This window comes from Uloborus diversus, chromosome 10, assembly GCF_026930045.1.
Source record: "Uloborus diversus isolate 005 chromosome 10, Udiv.v.3.1, whole genome shotgun sequence".
Lineage (NCBI taxonomy): Eukaryota > Metazoa > Arthropoda > Arachnida > Araneae > Uloboridae > Uloborus > Uloborus diversus.
In genome coordinates, this window is record NC_072740.1 from 46,459,357 (window position 1) to 46,480,916 (window position 21,560).

General features: G+C 30.8%; 1 protein-coding gene across 4 annotated transcripts in view; it reads left to right on the plus strand.

Annotated features, from left to right (window-relative positions):
• Nucleotides 1–21,560, plus strand: part of LOC129231560 (uncharacterized) — an 83,480-nt gene that overhangs the window by 41,623 nt on the left and 20,297 nt on the right. The window contains exon 1 of one of the 4 annotated variants that reach the window (XM_054865914.1): nucleotides 11,669–11,873. The exons of the other annotated variants lie outside the window; for them this stretch is intronic. The gene's annotated coding sequence lies outside the window, so the exon portion shown is untranslated. Of the gene's footprint in view, nucleotides 1–11,668; nucleotides 11,874–21,560 lie in introns of those variants that run through there. 4 annotated transcript variants of the gene reach the window in all.

Sequence of the window (21,560 nt, forward strand, 5' to 3'; positions counted from 1 at the left end):
TGCACTTGACTTAGTATTAAGGTATGATACCTTGAACGCTTTTAAAATTACACACTAAAAAAAAAGAAAAAGAAAGCGACGAGGATTTACGCTCGTGTATTACTAGTATAAGAATTACAAAATATCAAATTTAAAAAAAGATAATTTTCTTAAAGTGTTATTCACAAGAGAAAAAATGCAGTAAATTAAATTAGTTATAAAATGTCGTTCCTGTATTTCTGCAGGTAAAATTTATAAAAGGAAAAAAAATCTGGAACTATGTACTACACTTAAGGGGAAACAGGTCTATTGTTTAATTAGGGACACCAACTCCAGTAGTGTTTTGATGCTTAATTCGCCGTCTCGCTCGAAGACAAAATGTTTTTAAATCATATGTAACACAAATAAACACATAAGGAAAAATAAAAATAATAAATCTTAAAGTAATAGAAAATTTATAAAATCTTACATGATAGAAAAGACTTAGGGAAGCATTAACAAATGTTTTAGCAGCTGAACGTTTGGCTTTGAATCATAGCAAACTGAAAGGATAGTTTCAGGACGACAAAATGAGAGTATGATATGAATAATTCACATTTACTTTGATGTATAAACAAATGTGTTTATCTCGCTCAGCGCTTACTTAGTGTTTACCGACAAGAGTACATAAAGAAATGAATCACAGTGAATGCTTAGTAAAATTGAATTCTAATATATATTATATATATATGGAGTGATCATATATATGTGTGATAGTGACGCAATTTTTTGGCGCAGTATAATCCTCAAGGGCTCTTGCGCCATAAAAATCAAACCAACCAACCAACCATAGTGACGAACGTAACATTCAGAGACTCCGTTTTGTTTCATTTCATGAGTTGCATTAAAACGTCTAATAATCATTTACTTGCGGTTTTGTGGAATTTTGTGAAAGAATAAAACTTATGTGTAGTATTCATGCAAGAAAACACAGTATAAATCATATAAATTGGTTTTTGAAACTAAATTACTGTAGTGTGACGTTTGCAACCTTGAATTTGCAACATGAAATTCAGCACTCAATTTCTCTAAAGTTTGGGTGGATATCATTGTAAAAACAGTGCAATGCGTTATTTTTATTCCTTAACTTTAATTTTCATGCGGAATAATAATCATTTTTCTTATAATGTAGCAGAAATGAATATTTCTTCAAAATAAGACGTGTTACGAACGGAACATTGAAGAGTATAATTCTGAAGTTACGTTCGTTACAGTGATGACTCGTAGATTTTTAAACCGTTACGTTCCTAAATATTAATTAATAAGTAAGTACTGATACTTTGTCTTAAAAGTAACACTTCTATCAACAAATTTTCACCATAGATTAAATAAATCCTTTTTTATTTGCTTTGTGCAAAATTTATTTTTTCTCCTCTGTTTTGAAGTGAAACTTTTTATGCGAAAGTTTTGCTTTTCTGATCCCCAACATTTTTATATGACGGAAGTGACGTAGTTGTTTTTTAATTGTTTCCAGAAAAAATGAAAAATGATAGCGTTTAACTTTAATTTTGCTAGTAAAATAAACAATTTAAGTTCAAGGCTTAAGTAAGCATATATTTGTGGATTTTAGTCACTTTAAACGTTTCAAATATAATGCAGGCTTTCGAGGATATTCTTTGATTCAGGCTCAAGAGAGTAATCCACATTGCTAAGTTTTAGCCTTGAATTTAGTTTGTTAACTTTTATTATCAAAATTAACTATATTATTACTGTTATTTTTTATTGTTTTTGGCAACAGTTAAAAGACGGATTTCGAGTAATTTTGAGTTGTTAATAATGTATTTTCTTCATTAAAATATACAATCATGTTGTGAATATGCCTAAGTCAGACGCGGGAAGAAGAAGAGTTTGGCGTGAGAGAAAACGTACGGATGAAAGGGCAGTTTAGAATGTAATAAAGAAGAAAATATAAAATTTTTTCTTCTGTCTTGGGTCTTTACAACACACTTTTGTTTTTATCACACACAAGCGGAACTTTTTTTTTCCAGAAAGCTATCAAGAAATGTAATCTTTTTTACGAAAACACTATCCATTGTAAAGATTGTTTTTTCAAGAAAGCTTCTTCCAGGAACTTTTTGACTTTCATTTCTGCCACAGTAATTGCAATGTTATTGTAATTATTTAGCTAGATAACATATAAAAGCCTTTTTTCCTGGGACTACACTACAGGGAAGAGCGTGATTTTTGAATCTTTCCGTAAATTAGCATGTTGAGAAAGGCGAAGTTGCATTGGTTTACAACTCTATACAAAGTAAGCTTACTAGCTTCTCTGCAATTGATTCTCATCTCCTGACTTCTCATTTTTGATTCCTCAGTCTTCTTGACTTTTTTAAAAATCGTTGTGTGTGTGTGTGTGTTTTGCCGTAATATTCGCATACGTTTTGCTGCTTTTTTTTCTTGTCATTTTCATTTTCTTTTTGTTTACCTGACATTCTTGTGCTCTACTTTAACTCTCTCTCTCTTTTCTTTTCTTTTCTTTTCCTTTCTTTCTTTTTTTTTTTTTTTTTTGAGCTGCCGATTTTTCCATAAAATGCAACCCAAGAAAATTCCAAATATGTGTTGAAAATCAAGTTAATTTTTGCAAAAGTTACAAAATATTATACGGTAACATTGAAAAAACAACTATTTCAAAATATACATTTCATTCATTTTTTATTTAACTAAAAGTTCAAAAGATGCAGTGTTTGTCACAATCAATGTGTTACGTTCGTCACGCTGATAGCTAATTGTGTAAATAATTTAATAAAAATTCAACATTTTAAATGCATTCTAGGAAGCTCTTGGGAAGAGAATAAAGCAAAATTTTTCTTTTTATAGTCCTATAAAAAGTGTGGAAGGGAAAATACGACGTTTTGTGACGAACGTAACAGGCCGTTTAACACAGAATTCAAATTCGGCTCAACGAAAAAGAAATTAAAAAAATTAAAGTAACTGAAATCTCAAAATGTAAGCAATAACTAAAAAAATATTTACATCGAATGTATGCATAAAAAATTACAGGTTGCGTTTCTTGAATGCTTTATAGTTAAAATTTGCATGCTGTTGTTGAAGATATTCAAGCAGTAATTATTCTACGCATGGCATCCATCTTGAAAAACCTTTTACGAGATTCGAAAATTAAGAATGTTATCTCTAAAATTATGTATAACACATTAATATTGATTGAGTTTGAAATTTTGGCCTGCAAGTTGACATTTTCGTGGAATGACCCTATACATACATATATATATATATATATTAGGGTGGTCCTTATTTTTGAAGTTGTAGATATTTTGTACGACGCCCCCTCAATTTGTTCCATTATACAAATAAATGATTCATGCAAAGTTTTAAGTCAATCCATGAATATTAACACGTGCCCCTAGGGCCCCCTTTTTTGAGTTTTGAAGAAAAAATTGCGGATTTTCTCATTTTTATGTAAAAATATTCCTAGGTTTCATATTTAAAGTAATTTTGAACATCAATAGATGTTGCTACTTCCAGACCAACCATTCTCTCACTTTCATTCTGTAAAATTTTACATATTACATAGGGTACAAGTACACCAATGGCCTTGGGACAGGCATACCGCTATTCGCGCTCGTTTCAAACCAAGAGGCAGGGGAACATTTCTTTCCACCAAGATGGACACAAGGGATTCTAAAGGCCATTAATGAATGGCCTAGGCCATTTATGAATGATTTTTAACAACCACAAATTGCCTCCTCCAGGCTTTGGGTGTGTTGATTTAGAAAGTTTTCTGTGTATGTAATAGGTGTGGCAAATAGGGTCAGTAGGTTTCCATGCTATAAATATAAGTAATGACAATTATATTTTAATTCGCTGTTTTTTAGTTATATACTTAAATGTTTATACATTCTTATAATTTAAACTTTGAAAAATCCTCGATTACCCTACCATAAAAATAAACTCTATTTTCCATATCTAAAATATAAATTTAAAAACATTCCAGATCGGAATAATGTAAAAATCTATACTTTAAACTGTCTTCTATTTCAGTACACAATCCTTTATTATCATCAAATTCCTCTTGCATTTCACAAGATCTAGAAACCGAAATGGGTATCTATCCTAACATGTTGAACCATTTTTTCTATATCTGGTCTACCACAACGCAAAAAAGCTTGACAACTATTGAGATCTGCTCGCATTTCATCAATGTTAGACAAACGCCATATTAGGGACAAAGATGCTGCTCATTTATTAACAGCCTATGTAGATGCAGTAAATTTAAATCCAAATAACCTTATGATCAATCGTACATCCTTATGAGAGCAAGAGAAAATCTTCGAGAGGTAAAATCAGATTTCATTAATTTAAATTTAGGTTTTTTTATTTATTCCCTGGGTTACAAAGCTACATCCAGATGTAACTGGAAAAAAAACGCCCGATAGGCTTACCATGATAGCTTCAGGTTCCAATGTTGAACAGCTACTCAGAATTTCTGAGATATTTCTTCAGTTGTATATGTGTGATATCTTAGATGATTGCTCTTTATTGCTAACTGTTCAAGCTGTAGTGTTTTATACAGCGGCTTACAATACCGGCCGTATAAATTGTACATGTAATTTTTTAGAGCAAAAGCTGAACGGTGATATATCGCATTTGTATTGCTATCATCATGCACTTGAAATCGTACTGCAGAGTTAATGAAGTTCTTGCCTTTCTTAGTTCTAGACTCGATATTCCATTATTTAAGCGCTTCAAAATTCAAAAATTACACATACCACTTAAATTCTAAAAGAAGAATTTGATGACATATTATTGTTCAGAGAAAGCGGAATTAAGAAATATTACAGAGAATTCTCATAACGTGTAATAATATTTCTTGGTGAAATCCTCTCTCCTACAAGGATATGTGTTCGGCAACCTGGAGCTTATCTGTGAGCCAGATGGGTGGCAAAAAAATTTTATTGTTTGAATATTTATATATTTAGGAAACAGTTTAAATTGACCTTACATGAAGAGATTGCCCGTAAATGCTGTTTTACAGTTAAATGTTGTATGAAGATATAGTTTTTCGCAGCAACCCTTTCTAGGCCTTTTAAATTAATATAAAGTCTAGTGTCTAAAAAACCTGCAGCGTACAAAATGATGACAAACGTGCAGCAGAAGCAGTGATTGAAAAATTCGTAAATTACTTATGGTACTTAGTTGATGAACTAGTAGCTTTGTCCGTATTGAATGAAGGAATTAACTTTGAAGATAGGAAAAGACTACTTCAAAAAAATGCTTGCTGAATAGGAAGACGCGTCTGATGACTGTATAAAAAATTTCAAATAACAGTAGATGATTTGGAATACTTTCTTAGTAAAGATCTTCTTCTTTATAGAATCAATTACAAGTCAATAAAACTTTGATAAGTTACAAACACCAAAAGATGTTTCCTATTTGATCCTGATTCATGGCAAAATGAAGGAAGCTATTTAAAGGGAAGAGATATCTTTAAAATGCTGAAGGTTGTGAATGATACAACTGAAAGAGGAGCACAATTAATCGAAGAATTTCACAATCAATTTACCAAATATGAGTCACAAAAGCAATTTAGTATTTTACAAACACTCCAAGACTATCAGAAAAAAAATGCACACGATTGAGATACATTGAGAAAAGCGTACGATTAAGGTAAAGTTTCTAAAGCAAATATTTCATTCTTATTCAATGTAAAAATCTTTAAACGATATAAAGTAATTAAAAAGATTAATTTTAGTAATCGCTGTAAAATCATTTTGCAAACATAGGAGAAACGATGTATGGGATCTGAAGTAAAAACTCGAAGATTTGTGGGAAAATTATCAAAAGTGTTAAAATTCAACGTCGTAGGGGCACGTGTTATTATTGACCGATCGAGTTCAAATTTTGCACAAAACTAGGGGGCGTCACTTATTGAATTCCGAAATTTTTTTTCCCATATAAATAAGGACCACCCTAATATATATATATATATATATATATATATATATATATATATATATATATATATATATATATATATATATATGAGAAAGGAAACCTACACCGCGGTACTAGACTGGTTCGTTTCGACGATTCCAACACCAGTGCACCCCTGCACACTCTTTTTTCCTATATAGCGACAAGAACTAAGGAGTTATTTTCGCTATAAATCATTTAGTAAAATAGAAAATGAGAAAATCGCGTGGTATAAAGAATGAATACTGTTCGAAATAAATCTATTTTTTGTTTTTGGTATCTGACTATAACTCGCCGAAGAATTGTCTATTGGTGTGAGAAAACCGCAACTTGCTGCGGTTTTCCTCCGAGTAATGTTCTTGCTTTCTTAACTAAACTATTTAGTGAAAAAAAAAAAAAAATAAACCGAATTATGTTTTCTAAGATACATCAATTTGTTCGATTTTATGTCAGGAAGGCAAGAGGACGAACTCATTTGAGTTGCGTGCTTTAGTTATTAGCGTGATCATCTATTGGTAATTGAATTGCACTACCTTCTTGGTGGTTAGAGTATACTCTCTTTTCTCTTGAAATATAATATGTTCTCTCATGAGACTGCTATATAGCATCGACACAAATCAGTTTAGGATTCTCAACAGTTGCTGATGCGAGCTTTCAATGAAAATGCTATTGGGCTTTTTTAAAATGTAAACAAAAGCAAATTTTTCTTTACGTCATACTTAGAAAATTTATTTCAGATTCAATCAAATGATTCGACATCAGTTTTAGTTTAAAGAGCTTAAAGAGCGAATACAAACTAATTTCTTATCCATATCTAAATGGTTTATTGATGATTAAATAAAACTTAATTTTTTTAAATATCTGTTGAATAAATATTCTACATCTTCTGCTTTTCCCATTATTAAGTTATCTTTTGTAATATTTTAATATATTTTTATTTTACATTTTGTTTCAATGTTTTTTACTGGAAAATGCTTTCTATCTTTTGTTTAAGAGCGTACATTGCTTAGTTTCGAAGAATATTGCTAATGCTAATGGTTTTATTTATGTTATGTAGAATAGTGGTGATAAGGGCAATCTCTTAAGTTAACAAGGGGTACCAGACATCCTAAGTACACCACTCCACTGTTTAATGACTCTGTAGCATGGGCAGTACTTTCAACTGCGAAACATTAGTAATGTACCTGCGAGTCGTTTCATTGATAATATCTTGCAAGACAAATAAAAGTTATCCGGGCCTAAGAGTTATCGGCTGCCTCAGCAGATCGCTCTCTCTGGAGTGTCACACTATAGTGTTGAAGTAGTTCATTAGCAAATGCTGTACGCTCCAGCAGATGTTAATCCTTCTGCCTCCACAAATACCAGTTATAATCATCAAAACTTAGAGAAAAAACGGGATTCGTGGTTCAAGACCCAATTTTTCGAAAATTGGGAACTGTCACTCTTTTTGAAGATCTGCACTTATTCAGACAATACTATGTTTAGGTTAAGGTGATGCGTATGAATTGGTGAAGACCTGAGCCAGAGAGGGCAAAAGTCATCTGGCATGCGTTGATACTAATCGATCAGGAGAAAGGGGCAAATGATGTCGAATTGATATATGATAAGAAGACGTTGTTTGCTGTGGACTGCAGTTCATTGATCAACCGCAGGATAAGGAGCTTTAGTGTATAATCAAGCGTTGGAAGAGAAGTGTATACTGGGCGCTGAGCTCTCTCCCTATTGCTTGATCCTCTAGTGTAGTCATGCTCAACCTCTTTGCCGCGGACCACTAGTGATTCGCGAACAGCTAGTGAAAATTAATCTATATACAATTTTGTAGGTCTAATTAAATTTATTATAGAAAATTTTCGGGTTCTTCATCAATTCACCTGGTCAAAAATCACTTTTCAATCGTTCATTATTTTTTAACTCTTTTTAGGGGACAAGACCCCTTTACTTCCGCAGTCAGGAAGTTGGCTCCCTTGCCTCCCCTACGAGCCACCTATGAAGTGTAGCAGCATATTTTAGCCCCTTTCTTTTTTTTAGCATTGAAAAATGCAATTATTTTCAATCATATTGGATCCAATATGGTTTTTTAAAAAATATATATATGCAAAGTTATAAAGGCATAATATTTACTCACAAATACATTCTAATTTTTGTTTGATGCAAATTTACAAGCAATAATTTCTATGTTTTTTTCATTATTCAATTACTTTTTCGCACATATTTCGTAAAAAGGATAAAACTCACGAAAACAGTTCATAAATAGCTGAATAAAATGTTGCATCTACAACTCTCTTACTCAAGAAATTAATTTTAATGAACTTTTACTTTTTTAACTTCGAGACGAAATTTTCCGGAAAACACATCGCAATGCTGTTGATTACGTGGTAAAATCATCTTTGTTTAAAATCGCATGCATATTGAATCTTCTCTCCGTTTTTAAAACCCTGAAATTCAGTTCTTGCTCTTGTGGAAAAGCGTTTCACGAATCCTGATTCGTCATTGACGCTGCAATGTTTGTCACGTACAATCGTACATAATTTATGAAAGCATCTCAGTGTGGAAGATTTTTGCTACTGAAGAATAGAGTTCATTTGCAAAAGAAAAAAAAAGAGGAAAAAAAACATCTTTCTTTATCTCCTCTTACCTGTTTCGCAAGTTGACCACTTGCGGCTCAGTTCTTTAGTGGTCAACTTATAGGGTGATTATGAGTCATTTCTCGCACCATACATTTATTTTCTGACTTTTAACTCGATAAAACACTTTTATAACTATCTTTATGTTTAAACATTGCTTTAAAATAGAACAAATTAAAGTAGTTTGTTCAACATTTATCTAAAAGATCTCAGGAGGTTATTAATGAGAGATATATATTAAGTATCATACAGATTTAAAATCAAGGTAAATAAGCCACAGTTAATATGCATGTCTGACTAGTTATAAGAAATTAATTGCTTTAAATATTTCTTACAAGTGTAAAAAAATTCAAAAATAATTTAAGTGTTTGTGTTATTTTTGTCATACATAATTAGTTACCCTGAAATCCTATCTATCAACAAAATAGTTTCTTCTTGTCGATTGGTATCTTTTCTACAACTTATCAACAGATCCACGTTTTCCAATTGAAATATAGATACGTATATGTTGCTTTCTGTTGCGAAAATATCTGACTGCTTACTACATGAATAGCTAGTTAAAGTTTTAGCACAATCTAAAACTTCAGCAAATGTTAAAACAGTACTTTAAATTTTTTTTCATTTGATTCCGCTTCACTATCCTTTTGATCTTTCCTGCTTTGTGTTTGTTTCAGCTTCTTGATGACATCTGTAGGTACATCTTCACTACTTTCTTCATCTTCCTGCACAATTATGTCATTGTCAATCGACTTCCTCGTTCCTCAACCAGCTCTTTATTGGCAAAATCAGGATATCATCCCTCAAATATCAAATTCAACTGTTCTATTCATATTTCTCATACTCAATCAAATTTAGAAACAGTTAAGAAAAATGTATTATATTTATTCTTTAGTCATTGAACTACGTATCTTACATCAACAGAAGAAGAAACAAATTTTAGAGCAGAAATAGTCTTTTGTAGTTTTCCCGTATATGGTTAACTCCCATAGAGTTTCAGGTCAGCTTTATATTGCTGTTTCATCCATTCAGTGGGATATTGGTCTAACATCATAGCATAAAAAACAACCGTATCGTTTTTTTCCTTATACATGCCATTTTCTAAAATAAGCAAATACTAAATAAACCAATACAAATTAATGAAATTATGTGGTCTACTTGCACTGTTTTTTTACAATATTCCCCGCCGAAGCTGGAAAATATTAGTGACAAGGTTAAAACGATTTCCATTATACAATTCTAAAACTAATTCTGTACTTACAACATAAAGGGTCAACTCAGCAAGTTTTTATGTATGTTTTTTTCGTTTGCCCCTCCCCCATTTATTATAAAACTCTTGCATGTAATTTTGTGCTATTATCATGCGTAGGGCTCCTGGACGAAAGATCTGAAACAAAAGTTCAAAAAATGCAAAAATGTACCAGGACCAAGTCCTCACTTGTTTCCCATTAAGTCCTGTAAAGTATACTGTGCTAATTACTAGACCCTTTAGTATTAAAATTACGTATACTAGATATTTTAAGTTTTGTACAATTCGGTTCATTCACAGGGGAGGGTTTTTTCCTGATTACTTTTAGAAACACACTGTTCGTATACACGTGTGTCTGTATTTTTTTTGTTGAGCAATCACATTGCTTATTGTTCTCATTTGACTGTTTTGAATTCCTATGATTTATTTTCCCGCCGCCTCCCTCTGCAGCACCAGCGTCGACCGGCTCCTCCCGATGCTGCTCCTCTACCGAAAACCGTCGTCAGGTTGCGTCCATATCCTACACACACGCGCATACATACGCACACGCATGCCTACATACACACACATGCACACATATACACACATCACACATACACACTTACCCACACACTCATGTCTGCACACATACACAAACACACACATCTACATACACACACACACACACTCGTGATTGCGAAAACATGATTTGAATTCCAGATGTCAAAATTCAAATTATTTTTATTTATTTTTTCTGTTTTTTTCGTTTTGAATAATATGCATTGATTACATACCTATCCGACGGGAAAACTTTGACGGCTCTGGAGATATGCATCACTTATTTAACCTTTTGTACAATTGACAAAGTTTTACTACGTCGTATTTGAATTTTACGATACTGTGGAATTCAAAAAAAAAAAAAAAAAAAAAGCTGTACACCAATTGCCAAAACGTCTTTAAATTCCTCGTTTTAGTATTCCAGATTATAAAAATGGCCAGAAAAAAAAGAAGAAAAATAGCATTAAATAACAATAATAATAAGTGTAAAATAGATTAAATAGATTATCTGTGTCTAAATTATTTTACTTCACAATATTTATTCTTCACAGTATTGAGTATTCAATTGTATTTTTTGTTTAAAATGAAGTACAGTCGAACTCTCTTATAACGAGCTCCGATTTAACGAGAACCCGGATTTAGCGAGAAAGTCAGAAATACTTGGTTGGTACAATGTTAAGTCCATGGGAGCATAACTCGCTTTGAACGAGCAACCCCCGTTTAAAGCGAGCAATATTTTTGTGATTTATGAAATTTCTATTGACTTCCAGCTCAGCTTACCCTTTTTTGGTAATTTTCTTGAGCATTCCAAAGTCAAGCCAAGTTAATGACAAATCATAAATTTCGAGAACAAGAGATGACGGCACTTTTTTAATTTGTGGAATAAAGAAACTTTTAAAGATTATTAAAGTGTGTATGTGTGTACTCCTCCTACAGACATTCAGACAGTTCAAAGCAAAGTATCCAACTTCTTTGGTGCTGTACAGTGATTAAAAAGAAGAAAAAAAGCACCTTATGATGAATTTTTATAATTGTTTTCACGAACTCGTTTTATACGAGCACTCGCTTATAACGAACAAATATCGCGGTCCCTTTGCGCTCGTTATAAGTGAGTTCGACTGTAATTGAAAGGTCAAAGCTCGCTCATTTTAACTGGTACTCTACCCTCCATTATGCTTCCCAAGCCCAAGCAAAAATGTTTGGCGACATCTGGCGATCTTTCAAATGTCTGGCCCAATCATAGCTCTCACTACTTTCCAGCAACCACGGGAAGCGACAGAAAGAGGAGTGTAGTAAAAACGGGTGCAAGGGTTTTCGACTCGACAGTAGCAGATGGAATGTGTAGGATCTCAACCGGAAGATTGATTACCTATCCTAAGTCACAAATCGAGCATGCGGTTAAAGTGGTAAATATCAAAACAATGACTGAGAAGTATTGAGGTAACGTGAGCTAGGAAGTTTTTGATTTTCATTTCAAATGTAGAGTTCTTCGTTGAGGATTTCTCTTATTTTCACTCGTAAGTTAATTTTCTATTTAGTCTCCGTTTAATGATACGTGTATCCTAATATTATATTCTTGTTGAAGTTGAAAATATTTTAGCAGCAATATTTTGTCAGTCCCAAAGAAAAAAGCATTGGTATGAATGTTATATAATTAGTTTAGTTTCTATTTAGTCTCTGTTTAAAGATTCGTGTATCTTAATATTATATTTTTGTTAAAGTTGAAAATATTTTAGCAGCAATATTTTGTCAGTCCCAAAGAAAAAAGCATTGGTATGAGTGTTACATAATTAGTTTATTTTCTATTTAGTCTCCGTTTAAAGATTCGTGTATCTTAATATTATATTTTTGTTGAAGTTGAAAATATTTTAGCAGAAATATTTTGTCAGTCCCAAAGAAAAAATCATTGGTATGAATGTTATATAATTAGTTTATTTTCTATTTAGTCTCCGTTTAAAGATTCGTATACCCTAATATTATATTTTTGTTGAAGTTGAAAATATTTTAGCAGCAATATTTTGTCAGTCCCAAAGAAAAAAGCATTGGTATGAGTGTTACATAATTAGTTTAATTTCTATTTAGTCTCCGTTTAAAGATTCGTGTATCTTAATATTATATTTTTGTTGAAGTTGAAAATATTTTAGCAGAAATATTTTGTCAGTCCCAAAGAAAAAATCATTGGTATGAATGTTATATAATTAGTTTATTTTCTATTTAGTCTTCGTTTAAAGATTCGTATACCCTAATATTATATTTTTGTTGAAGTTGAAAATATTTTAGCAGCAATATTTTGTCAGTCCCAAAGAAAAAAGCATTGGTATGAGTGTTACATAATTAGTTTATTTTCTATTTAGTCTCCGTTTAAAGGTTCGTGTACCCTAATATGTATTATATTTTTGTTGAAGTTGAAAATATTTTTGCAGCAATATTTTGTCAGTCCCAAAGAAAAAAGTATTGGTATGAATGTTATATAATTAGTTTATTTTCTATTTAGTCTTCGTTTAAAGATTCCTGTATCTTAATATTATATTTTTGTTGCAGTTGAAAATATTTTAGCAGATATATTTTTTCAGTCCCAAAGAAAAAATCATTGGTATGAATGTTATATATTTAGTTTATTTTCTATTTAGTTTCCGTTTAAAGATTCGTGTATCCTAACATTATATTTTTTGTTGAAGTTGAAAATATTTTAGTCGCAATATTTTGTCAGTTCCAAAGAAGAAAGCATTGGTGTGAATGTTATAAATATGAAATAGTAAAATTTATTTTTAATTTTATGTTCTAAATGCGTTGTTATTTGCGATGTCTATCTCTTTTTTTCTCTATTAAAATTATTGTTATAATAACAATAATAATAATAATTGTTATTGCTATTCGTTATTGTAAAGACAAAAATTTTTATAAATTGCATAAAATTTGTGCCTGTGTTATTAAATAATTTGCAGACATTTCTTGAAAGTTGTCAGATACGTGATATTTAAGACGATATAAAAAATTATATTTTAAAAAGTAGGTCTAACTTTATGGGTAAAAAATATTTTGAAAACTTTTCGATGATTCTGAGCAAACTTAAACTAAAATGTTTATTCTGGTTTTGAACGTAGCTAGTATTATTAAATATTTAAAATTAGTATTAAAATCGGGGATTAACAGTTTAAAAATATCCGATTACTGTTACTTAATAAAAATATCCGATTATTGTTACTTAAAAATAACGACGAAACAGTTACTCACAGATTTGCTTGCCAAAAAATGCAAAGGAGCAATTTCAAATCGCGTTAAGAAAATATTTACTTTTTGTTTTAGTTTTAGTGAGGGTATTTCAATTGAGCATCTTGTATACCTTATGAGGTAATTTGAATTATTTTATAACCTAAAATCAGTCATTATGCATTAAGTAGAAAATTTCGTTCTAGTTTTAATTTCTTATGCTTATTCGTAAACACGAAATCTAGCAACATTTAAGAGTTGTTTCACGTTAAAAAAGGAAATAATTTAATGTAATAGCTTTTCGCTTTCATCTTTTCCTGATTCTTTCTCATTTAAAAGATCTTTTCCAAACTTTTTATATCATGAACTAAAAATTCTGATAGTAATTGCCGCGAAATGAATATAACAATCCCTAAGTAAAATAAACTTAAATATCTTCCGTAAGCTGTAAAAGTAATAAGTTTAGATTGCATGGATAATAATCACATTTTTATAAACATTAATTTTTGTCCACGAATTTTTTAAAAACATAATTTATAAGTGAATGCCTTTTTTCATATGCTTAGGTTTTTATGAATGAGAGCTAAAGTCAACTAAATGAGATTTTAATGTCTTTTAAAATTTTATGAGTATGCAACATATGAGAAAAAATTAATATCATTTTATTTATCGAAAATTAATGTTTATTTATTGAATGTCAAACGTGAAATAGTGAATTCCTAAAACAATGTAGATATTTTCACGATCTTGAAAAACCTATCTTTCAGTAAACAAGTCGTTCGTTCAGAACTAAATAAGCTTATATTCTCTGACGTCAGCATCAAGAGTAGCCACACACGCCACACGCACCTTTCTGTCTCTCTCTCGATTGCCAAATTAATTCACATGTACCGTTTTAAGAGAGTTAATTAAAAAAAAAAAAACATGGCTTAAAAGAAAATAAAAAGAAAAAAAATAAGTTGGTATAAAAACGATCCCCAAACTCATTTTTTCAAGCTGTTGGTCACCATGTAATAGGTCATCAGTAGATTCCAATATTATTATTATGTTTTAAACAAGAATATAGTTTGAATTCAAGCAATTTTTTTTCATTCCGTAAGTGGACGAAAATACAAACTATAATAATCAGTTACAACAAAAAAAATCCCTCCAAAATAAAATGTCCTATTAAAATATATAAATAAATAATAAAAATAAATAAATAAATAAGTAAAATAAAATAAAAAATATAATGTAAGAGCCTTGATCCCTATGCTGTATAAAGATAATACTAAGAAATTTTCTTTTCAGAAGACATATTTAACCATCGTTGATTGAAAAAGAAAAACACATTACAACTTTAAATTTCATACAAAATTAATTTTCGCTCATACTTTTCAAGCACCGAAAAAACAAAACTGAGTTGCAGCTTATATTATAGAAATAAAGACACGAATATATAATCATTTGTATCCAAAATGAAAACGTTCTCACTGTGGTAATTCATTTAATTTTGATTTAGTTCATCAATCGCCAACTTTCTTCAACGTAAAGTGTACAAGAAACCATTTTTCGGTTTTATTCATATTTTTTTCCATTTCTGGAAAAAAAAGTCCAAATCCTACTTTTCCCTCAGAAATTTAAAGAATGGGAGGAGGGGGTTGACAGACGCGTATTTCCTCATCTCATTAACTTACTTTCAATATTTTAAATATTTTTCGATATTTATTTAAATTTTTGATTTATTTTTGAGTTTTGCAGCAATATTTATACAATAAATTAAGCTTTCTTTTGTGTATTTCTTGTTTTTATTTTGTACTTTTGCGGAAAAATAAACTAGAAATGGTTGAGGGAATTTAAATGACTTCAATATATATATATATATATATATATATATATATATATATATATATATATATACATATACATATATATATATGTTTCAGGTGATTTTGTATTTATACGACCGGTAGGGGGAGGCATACGTTTCGAGTTTCGGCCTTTTGCTGCCCCCCCCCCCCATAGGAGCACATGTGAATTGAAGACATTTTCTAAGAATATCATAAAGTAAAGAAATGATTTTTTGAAAATCTCAAAATGTTCCATGATACAAAGAAAACACTGTTCAATCATTGGGACATTTTTGCTATAAGAATTTAATAGTACTTTTTAAAAAATTAAGAAATGTGAAAAATTGTTCAGATGTACCCTCCTGTCCCCTACATGTATAAATGTTTTCGTGAATTTGTGCTGTTATTCTCCACTTTCTACTGCAATTTACGGCGAATAAGTTATTTTTCACTTTTGAATAAAGGAGGGGAAAAGGTATTATTTGCCGCGTTGTTTTGTTAAGTCTTAAAATTTTGAAATTTTTTATTTTGAGTTCAATCAGAAAAAAAAAATCGAATAACATTTGAAGTTCTTCAATGTTTCTGGAAAACAAATATTTCGTGGGAAAAAAAGGCCTGATCACTCCTTTGCTTTTTGCAAAAATGTTGTACTCAATTTTTAAACTGAGGTTAATCAAAAATGAAATTTTTGGAACTTACTGTAGTATGATTTGTACTTCATTTTCAATAGTTTAGCTCTCACAACGTGCAATTTAAAGAAACATCAATTTAGACTTTAATCTAGAAGCAGAGAGTGTACTTCGCAGAGCTTCTCCTACTACTGATATCTATTGTTCAATTCTTTTCGCCGATTCAATCAAATGATTTCCGCTTTGATGATGAATGTTTTCTTAAGTTTAAGAAGTGTGGTGTACAAGAGTAAGAAGAAACGTGCACAAATTTTCAACTTTCTTTTTTGGACTCCGCATTTAATATTCACTCAAACCTTTGTTTGTGCGGTCCTTTTTTTTTTTTTTTTTTTTGTGCGATTTTTTTTTCTTTTTTTTGTCGATTTTTTTTTTCTTTTTTTGTCATTTTTTTTTTCTTTGTGGCATGAAAATTTCAATCAGATTGGGACTCAGTTGACAAAATTATTTGTGAAACGAGTGCGAGGTAGTATCTATAAGTGACGACAAGGACACCCCAATAGGAGATCTCTGTAAAACCCCAAAAATTTCCTTAAGCCGGAAATTTTGCCTGACGATTTGGCAAAATGATTATCACTTGGTTTATTTTGATTATGTTTAAAGAAAGCAATTCTTAGTAATTTTGTAAGCACACTAGCGAGAGCTCGCAGCAATAGTGGCGGAGGGAGGAGGGGGGGGGGGTGTGAACTTGTCAATTGAAGACAGAGCTTAGGCATTAAGCAGTACGTTACTGCCCTGAAACCAAAGTTACAGGTTTTTTTTTCTTTTTTTTTTTTTCTTTTTGTCCAAATTGACGAAAACGGTATTTTTTGAGCCACTATTTGATCCTGGAAAGCTGTCACTTAGGCTAAACTTAAATCGTTTCTTTTTATGCACAAATAAAAATTCATTTTGTCAGCTTTACAAAAAGCCATCCTTAATATAAATACTAATTTAAACAAATTTACTAGAGCTGTTAGAGGAAATATAAAATATGACAAATTTTACTCATCTGCATACCAAAAACATCTGTATCTCAGGAATAAAATGTTTTCAATAAAAAATAAAACACTTTAAGAGTAGAGTATTGGTATATATTATTTACCAAGTTTCATAAAAATCAAGAACCTTACGACGTGAACAGTTCTGAAAAGTTGGGGGTTTTATATGGAATGACGCTGTTTTAGAAAGATATATTTTTCATATTAGAAAGACGATTAAAGAGGGATTTTTTTTGGTTAAAATAATACGATGGTACATTTATGTTTTATGAGGAAGTTTCTGCATTAGTAGTAATATCTATTAATATCTTTAGATGGTTAATTTCGCAAAATAACACGTTTTGAGTTTCAAAAGCAAAATTCCTTTCAGGAAGTCATCAAACAGGAAGGAAGAGAATAAAGGAAGGGCAGAGAGCATGCTATGCGTTATCATTGTTATAAGTTTAAATTAGCAAACAAAGCTCATATTTTTATCTTGTCACTGCAGTCATTACTACTTTGTTTGTGTATTTTCGGCATTAATTAATTATTTTCTTAAAATGCAAAAATTCTAGGTTTTGTCATGTTTTTTCTTTTTTTTTCGCAGTAAACATAATTTTGTGGGTTAAATAAAGCTTAAAATGTGCTCAAATCGGTATTTGTCTGTTTAACGTAGATATAAATTTTAATTATCCCGACTTGTATACATAGGTCTCCTTGTTTCTATCTTGAAATAAGCTAAACAGATGATTTTCCGAGCTTTAGTTGCATTTTGAACGTTCTGCGATCTTTTGGCGATAAACATCACCTCTTTGAAAGAAAGAAACTTTCTTTATGACTCTTCGTAATCTAGAGCTGTTGCAGTTCAGCTTTGATAAATTATTTAAAGAAATATATACGTGCAAGTTTAAGACATATATAGAGTCCCTAAATGCTTGACTGCTGAACAGACTTAAGGTAAACACACCAGTAGTGACCATTGATTCAGTAGTAGCCACTTCAAAGTTTATATTTGAAAAAATAGGATTCCAGGTTTCCCAATGGATTCAAAAGTGCATCTACCATGCGAACCTATTGGGAAGACTGGAATATATTTTTTTTCAAATATAAACCTTGAAGTGGCCATTACTGAAGCAAATTGAAGCACTGGCCACTACTGGTGTGTTGACCTTTTACTACAAAAGTCGAAAGAACCTATGAAAGGACATCGAGTTTCCTTTCTGACCACCGGGTCCCAATTCATTCTGCGGCTGAACAACGATGACATAATTGAGTAGAAAAGCATCCTAGCCTTTCAAACGTCATTGTTGACTGAAGGCTTGTAAATAAGTAATGCCAGCCAAATTAGTATATCAGTCACTAACAACAACAACAACAACAAAAATAGGCATTTCTTCAGACCCTCTGTTTTATTTTTGTTATTCGCAATCATTTTAATGTTACATTTTAAATACAATTTCAATGACCAGTAAATGCCTATACACTCATTTAGAGGAATGTTTCTCAGTTTGGAAAAAAAAAATCTACGTATAAATTCAGGTGAAACTATTTATCCTCCAATATTTACTTCTAAAATCTATATATTGTAAGTAGTCAAAATAACAAATATAATTGAAAATTCTGAGCATTTCCAATTTTTTTTTTAAATCTCTATTTATGAGTTGAGCAAAGCTTGGACACACTTGCGCTTCTATTCAAATCAAACCAAACGTCCTGAATTTTTTCAGTACCGGTTTGCTTTTATTTAACTGTTGTGATTTAACAATAATGAATGAGCTTAACTCCTGTGCCAATTACCATATATATTAATATACAAGAAATAAAAGTTTAACTTAACTAGCACGTAACTAGAAATAAAATAGTAACTTAATAAGCATATCAAAAAAATAATATATTTTATAAATTATCAGCCTTGTAAGTGTATGAGTATATATGTATCAAAGCATTGAGTTACACCTTTCTATTTGCAAAGCAGAGAATTAAAAAAATAAAGTTTTCAGAAAACTTGCAAGTATTTCTTTCTGTAAAATTGAATACCTGATAAAAACAGCTCATTTCAGTGCATACAAGTTTAATTGGTGAAAGATGCAGTTACATTGCATATTAAATAAATATATTCGGTGTATAAGAGGATTTTGAGCATTATCTGTGACGAATGCAATATATAGATTCGTCAATTTTGAGATGATTAAAATATGTTTCTTAAAGCTGTTCATATAACACGAGGGAATGTTTTTCAAAAGTTGCACTAAAAGGAAGAACTAAAGGGGGAAAAAAATAACTGCCAAGATGAAGGGTTCATTCGTTTCAAAAGCAAATAATACGACAGTGAAAACGAAAGCAAATGAATCATGGTAGTGTATAACTATTAATTGTTATCTACATCTCCTAAGCTACTGAGACTCAAACTAAGGTAAAAACATGAAGTGTTAATATGAGACGTAAATTTAAGTCGGCAAATGATTTTCCGATAAGCTGTTCATCAGTTTTAGTTTATTATTGTTTGTTTTGGACACTATCTGTGGCATAATGCAATATAATGGGTTTCCAATGCTACTTCTAAAAATCCGTTGGGTTTTACATAAATTTCTCATTTTCGATCGTTTTCTTATTATAAAAAACATTAGGATATTTGATCGTAGAGTTCCCCAAGAACAATGATACTGTACTGTAAATTATCAATTTTTTTTCGTTTAACAACTTGCTGATGTAATTGGCTTAGAATGTTCCCGTATTGTTACCAAAAAAATATTTATGATTTTATTTATATTTCTGAAGAAATTCTAGTGGAACAGTATTGAAATCTCAGCGAAATTTGTTGCTGTTGCCTACTCTAGACTCATAATTGGTGCTGCTAAAGGAAATTATTTTTCTGAGAAATCAAAAGAATTAATTAAAGAAGTTATCATTCTATACAAAAGTTTGATAGATATAGACAATGTTGAGAAACGTCATCTTAAAAACTTTGAAAAGTTCACTTAAGGACATTTTGCAATGTTTTGTGTCGCTTTGACGATTAGATTAAGCTGTGTATTCGTTAAGCTGAGTTCATTAAAGCCATTTCAGTTATTGTTACAATTCGCGAGTGACTCTATCGAAATGTCACTCACTGATTTCAATAACACTTAGCACATTGATAGAGCACTTACAAATATTAACCCATGTTTTTTTTATTTTTTTTTATCGGCAATAATACTTTTAATAGGGTGAAATTTATCCCTAAATATTGGGTTATTGGGACATAAGAGGGTGCAATATATTCTTATTTTGCAAATTTTAATTACAAAAATTAAAGTAATGAGTAAAAATGCGGGAAAATATTTAGAATAAGAAATCAAACAAAAGTTGACGTGTTTTGGAATTTTTCTGACAAATTCTTTCCATTCACCCGAAGTGGTTTATTGCCAGTACTGGTCTACAAATATAAGTAGTATTTTCCGAACAATCCTGGCGTCAACTTCAGTTTGCTTTTCATTGTAAGATAAAACATTTTCAAATTTTCAATCATTCCTTGAATTTTCGATATTAAAATTTAAAATGAAAGAATATATTGCACCTTCTATTACCCCACTAATCCAATATTTAGGAGTGAATTTCACTCCACTAAGCGTATAGTTCAGATAATAATAATAATAATAATAATAATAATAATAATAACAGCATTTTTTAGTTTTCAATCAATATGCGAAAGTTTAAGCCAATCGGTGAGTGACACTTAGGTAAGGTTACTTAATAGTGACTAGTGACACTATGACTGAGAAAATTAAGGCGTCACTCTCTAATCTTATTTCCATTTTTCATGTTTATCTAAGCCATGTGCTTCCATAAAAATTTACTGAAATTACGTTATATTTGTGTATGTTATATCTTATACATGTTCGTTATACAGGGTGTTCCGTTTAAACCTGCAAGACCTTTATTTTCGCAACCGTTAGTCCTGGATGTATACTTCCAATTGCAAAAATGTTCAAAATCAGATGCAGAGTTAAGGTATTGAAAGTTTCAAGCAAAAATAAAAATGAGTCAAAATATACAAAATCTAACTTTTTATACGGGTCCCAGGTTTCCTAAGTAATATTTAGAGAAATAATCCGTATTGAAAACTATTACAAACACGAAAAACTTGACATTTGTGCGACCCCAAAACTCAAAGAGATATTCCAGTTTAAAATTTTAAGGGACCATACAGAAGATGAGATTGGATCTTATCGCTCTTTCAGAATAATGACAGGTCGTCAAAGTAAGAAAAGCAAGGTATTTATATTTTTTTTCATTGCAATTCAAAAATGAGTGCAAATCTTATGCCGTGATACTCAAAAACACACTACAAAGCCTCGAATAATTTGAAAATTCACTCTATGCACACATATAATTTCAAACCCTTGTTAACCACAATATTTCCCCCCAAAAGGTGTTATTGACGACGAAAGAAAAGTGATAGAAGTCACAAAACGCTGCGTTTTATATCTTGGTGAATATTGGTCGTACTAATTTCAAACTTTTTGTGTTGGAATTCTTTT